The 5,000-nt window shown below is 51.0% G+C and overlaps 2 non-coding genes across 2 annotated transcripts in view; both read left to right on the top strand.

The window, feature by feature from the left end:
* Window positions 1–986: 986 nt before the first annotated feature.
* Window positions 987–1,141, top strand: LOC139997236 (5.8S ribosomal RNA). The gene has a single exon (XR_011802666.1). It is a non-coding gene; the product is annotated as a 5.8S ribosomal RNA (ribosomal RNA).
* A 2,133-nt stretch (window positions 1,142–3,274) lies between these two features.
* Window positions 3,275–5,000, top strand: part of LOC139997232 (large subunit ribosomal RNA) — a 4,173-nt gene continuing 2,447 nt past the window's right edge. Inside the window, exon 1 of the ribosomal RNA XR_011802664.1 lies at window positions 3,275–5,000. This exon is cut by the window's right edge and continues 2,447 nt beyond it. This is a non-coding gene — a ribosomal RNA (large subunit ribosomal RNA).

Consider the following 5,000-nt stretch of genomic DNA (forward strand, 5'->3'; position numbering starts at 1 on the left):
GTCGCGATTTTTCGCGCTTTAGTCGTCGTTGTCGCCATCCGTTCGGAGGGGACCGCCGGCCGTCTCTCTATCCTCGTTGTCGAGAGTCTAATGCCTCGTTCCGTCGCTAGAGTTTTTCAAACTCTGCTTCTGGCTATCGGGAAGAAAAGACCGCGCGAGGAAGAGGAAGGACGACCGTGCGCGTCCCTTTCGAATTTTTTTTTATTTTTACCTGAGCGACCAAAGTGGATTCAGAGGGGACCGCCGGCCGTCTCTCTATCCTCGTTGTCGCGAGTCTAATGCCTCGTTCCGTCGCTAGAGTTTTTCAAACTCTGCTTCTGGCTATCGGGAAGAATAGACCGCGCGCGAGGAAGAGGAACGACGACCGTGCGCGTCCCATCGATTTTTTTTATTTTTACCTGAACCACCGAAGTCGATTCAGAGGGGATCGCCGGCCGTCTCTCTATCCTCGTTGTCGAGAGTCTAATGCCTCGTTCCGTCGCTAGAGTTTTTCAAACTCTGCTTCTGGCTATCGGGAAGAAACGACCGCGCGAGGAAGACTACGACCGTGCGCGTCCCATCGATTTTTTTTTACCCGAACGATGGAGATGCATATCGGCTGTTTGCTTCGAATAACTGGACGAGAGGAACGAACATATATATATATCATGGGCTAGCCACCGTGCGCTTTCTTCGCGAGATCGTGTGCTGTACAGAGGATTCAGAATCGGGTGTTATATCCCCGTCGTTTCCTGACGAACGGAGCTTCGATCTCGTTGGTTGTTATATATTATAATGCACTTTACGCCCGGTCGGCGGGCTGCGTGTGTCGTCGCGCAGTCCGTCCGATTTCGTTTTCGAACGTATTTTCGTGTCGTCAATCATATGGCGACTTCCGCGCGTTCGATTCCCGTTGGTCGGACGTTTGTCGGATATCGGCTTCTTTCGAACCGAGAATAAGAGTACAAAAACCTGAGTACACAAACAAAAATCCATGCATAAACGATTACCCTGAACGGTGGATCACTTGGCTCGTGGGTCGATGAAGAACGCAGCTAATTGCGCGTCAACGTGTGAACTGCAGGACACATGAACATCGACATTTCGAACGCACATTGCGGTCCACGGATACAATTCCTGGACCACGCCTGGCTGAGGGTTGCTCACGTAAACCTAAGACTGCTTGCGTTGCGTATCGTTGCTCTCGGTCCGTCTCTCTCTGTTCTTTCTTGCCTCGTCGACAGCCCGCCGTCGTTCGTTTTATCTTTAAACGAACGTTTCCGAGTCGGAGGACGAGCGCCAAGCAAAAGAATACGAATTAAAGAGCGGTCGAGGGCTCGTACGCGACGTACGAGCGATTGTTGGACGTTCGTCGGCGTTCGTCGCTGGATCGTGTGGAGACCGGCGTACGCATGCTCTCGATACAAATATATATGAAAAATCTATCGCGTTCACGGGAGACTCGCAAAACTACCTCCGTCTCTTCTCTGTCCCTTCTTGGCTTGACAACCCGCCGTCGTTCGTGTTTTACGAACGTTTCTGAGTCGGACGAAGCGCAAGAAGAAGGATACGAATTAAAAGAGCGCGGAGAGAACCGTCGTCGTCGACGCGGTTATCGAGATACACAGAGCGAGTTTTCTTCGTGGCCGATTTTTTTTTTCTTTTTGTATCAGCCTCTGCTACGTTTTGTTAGTCTTCGATAAGCACGAATGACCGCGCCCCCGACGTCGTCTTAAATGAATTTTTGGCGAGACTGAGAGAAAGCAAAAATATTTTTGAACAAAGTCAGTCGAGAGAGGAGAGAAAAGAGAACCAAGATATTAAAACCTAAACCTAAACTTGGTGGCGTAACGAAAAACTGTGTGCCTTAAAGAAACACAACCGTCTTTTCATCAAGATGTTTTTACTCGTACAGCCCCAGGGATCGAATACCCACTCCGTCTGTTCGTGCGGCAGAGATGTATTCTGCAGGCGCGAGACGACTGACGAGAAGACAACGAGGACCGTCGCATCGATGGGTCGTCGTTGCGTTTTTCATCCTCTGTGCTTTTTTCTGTTCTTCGTGAACCCAGAGAAAGCCGTAGATCCGGGAACGGACACACGAGATTTCTTCGAACGCTGATGACTTAGGGAGATGATCCCCAGCGTTGCGCGGAGATCGGAGAGTACGCGTACATGTATCGGGACGAATTTTTCCCCGTCGGTCGCGTATCTCTCTGCCCGCGCGCCTGGCCCAAAGCCACGTTCGTCGGAAATCAACGAAAAGTGTGTGTTACGATCTAGCGTGCGTCTACGATCGGCTATATTTAAGGGTGACGAAGAAGAGAAAAGCTCACGGTGTTGCGCAACGTTTCTGTACCCGATTTTAAGATGTGCATGTGAGTCCGTTACAAAGTTGTTCGGATCGTCGAAAATAGTCGTTTTCGTCGTCGTGCGAAAGAGAGAATAATCTCTGACATTGGCACGGAGAGATCGCGCAGAGGAAGAGAACGATCCTCTTTGGCGAGGCTCGAGAAAGACTAACGAAACTTGATTAGAGACGAGGTATACACGCGCCGTACGTACGACGTACGCGCGTGTGATTTTTTTTTGCTTTAAGGCGATTCGGCGCTCCGAGTTTTAGAGAAAAAGAGATCGTTGGTCATCCCATGTCTCTTCGTCGTCTATCGCTGGACCGCGCATCCTAACGTATCGCCGGTCGTCCAGTCCCCGAGTAATAAATTCACCCCGTTGTGTACGTCTCGCGCTCGCTTTTCCACTTGCGTGAGTTCCCGTGCGTTTTCGTCGTTGGTACAGAGCAAAGAAACCGATATGTTATATACATGTCGCGTGTTCGATCTCTGTGCCAGCAATAACAGGCGAAAACAAGGAACCGCTGGAATCGTCGAGAAGAGAGAAACGGCTACGGGAGATATATTATACATAACACGTGTATATATATATATATATATTATACAAAGAGGACGGGCGTTAAAAACCGGAGATCGTTACGGGTGTCTTGCGTGAGTCTTAGCTCGAACATGATACGACGAACGAAGTTTAAAAGGCACTTTGGCGAGATGCATAAAACGTTTCTCGATCGAGATAGAATATAAGGTTCTCGATTCTATTCGAATTAATTTTTTTTTTTTATTTTTTTTTCTCTTTGAGGCGATTCTCGGAGAGAGAAATAAAAATAAAGACCCTCTGTCGCATTGTTATCAAACCGTCTTGCTTTTCTCGAATCGCGCCCACATGGCACGAAATTTTTTTTTCTTTGAAAAAAAAAAATTGTCACCGTGTCGTGACGTTGAAGCGACCTCAGAGTAGGCGAGATCACCCGCTGAATTTAAGCATATTACTAAGCGGAGGAAAAGAAACTAACAAGGATTTCCTTAGTAGCGGCGAGCGAACAGGAATTAGCCCAGCACTGAATCCCGCGGTTCCGCCGTTGGGAAATGTAGTGTTCGGGAGGATCCGTTTATCCCGTGACGTCGAACCGCGTCCAAGTCCATCTTGAATGGGGCCATGTACCCACAGAGGGTGCCAGGCCCGTAGTGACCGGAACGCGTTTCGGGAGGATCTCTCCTTAGAGTCGGGTTGCTTGAGAGTGCAGCCCTAAGTTGGTGGTAAACTCCATCTAAGGCTAAATACAACCACGAGACCGATAGCGAACAAGTACCGTGAGGGAAAGTTGAAAAGAACTTTGAAGAGAGAGTTCAAGAGTACGTGAAACCGTTCAGGGGTAAACCTGAGAAACCCAAAAGATCGAATGGGGAGATTCATCGTCGACGGCGTCGGTGATCGTTGGTGAGCGATGCTCCGGGTGGGCCTTCGTGGTTCCATTGGCGAGGGCACGCCACCTTCGATTCGAACGCTCCGGCGTCGTAGTCGTGCACTTCTCCCCTAGTAGAACGTCGCGACCCGTTGTGTGTCGGTCTACGGCCCGAGCGGGTGACTGTCGCGTCGCTTCGGCGCACGCGGCAGACCCTCGGTCGCCCGGCCGACTGCACGACGGTACACTAGACGGTATCGGGCCGCAACCAATCCATTCTCGAATGTGTGTGCGTCTAGACCGCCGCAAGCATCGTCGATCGTTCTCAGTTTTTACGGAGTTTAATTCCGTGCTGGGGCGTCGGCAGCTGTTGGCTGGCGGATTTCTTGGACTGGCCGAGTCTCTGATTACCGGTCGGCGACGCTATTGCTTTGGGTACTCTCAGGACCCGTCTTGAAACACGGACCAAGGAGTCTAACATGTACGCGAGTCATTGGGACTTGTAAACCTAAAGGCGAAATGAAAGTGAAAATCGGCGCGCGTGCCCACCCTGAGTGGGTTGCGCGTGTCCGATCGAGGGAGGATGGGCCGCGAGACAATGCGGCCCCGCACTCCCGGGGCGTCTCGTTCTCATTGCGAGGAGAGGCGCACCTAGAGCGTACACGTTGGGACCCGAAAGATGGTGAACTATGCCTGGTCAGGACGAAGTCAGGGGAAACCCTGATGGAGGTCCGTAGCGATTCTGACGTGCAAATCGATCGTCGGAACTGGGTATAGGGGCGAAAGACTAATCGAACCATCTAGTAGCTGGTTCCCTCCGAAGTTTCCCTCAGGATAGCTGGCACTCGTCCGTTCTCATCGAACGCGTACGAGTCTCATCTGGTAAAGCGAATGATTAGAGGCCTTGGGGCCGAAACGACCTCAACCTATTCTCAAACTTTAAATGGGTGAGATCTCTGGCTTGCTTGGATCATGAAGCCACGAGATACAATTGTCGGATCAGAGTGCCAAGTGGGCCAATTTTGGTAAGCAGAACTGGCGCTGTGGGATGAACCAAACGTGGAGTTAAGGCGCCTAAGTCGACGCTTATGGGATACCATGAAAGGCGTTGGTTGCTTAAGACAGCAGGACGGTGGCCATGGAAGTCGGAATCCGCTAAGGAGTGTGTAACAACTCACCTGCCGAAGCAACTAGCCCTGAAAATGGATGGCGCTGAAGCGTCGCGCCTATACTCCGCCGTCAGTGGCAAGTGGGAAGGCACGCGAGT

This window comes from Bombus fervidus, unplaced genomic scaffold, assembly GCF_041682495.2.
Source record: "Bombus fervidus isolate BK054 unplaced genomic scaffold, iyBomFerv1 scaffold0041, whole genome shotgun sequence".
Classification (NCBI taxonomy): Eukaryota; Metazoa; Arthropoda; class Insecta; order Hymenoptera; family Apidae; genus Bombus; species Bombus fervidus.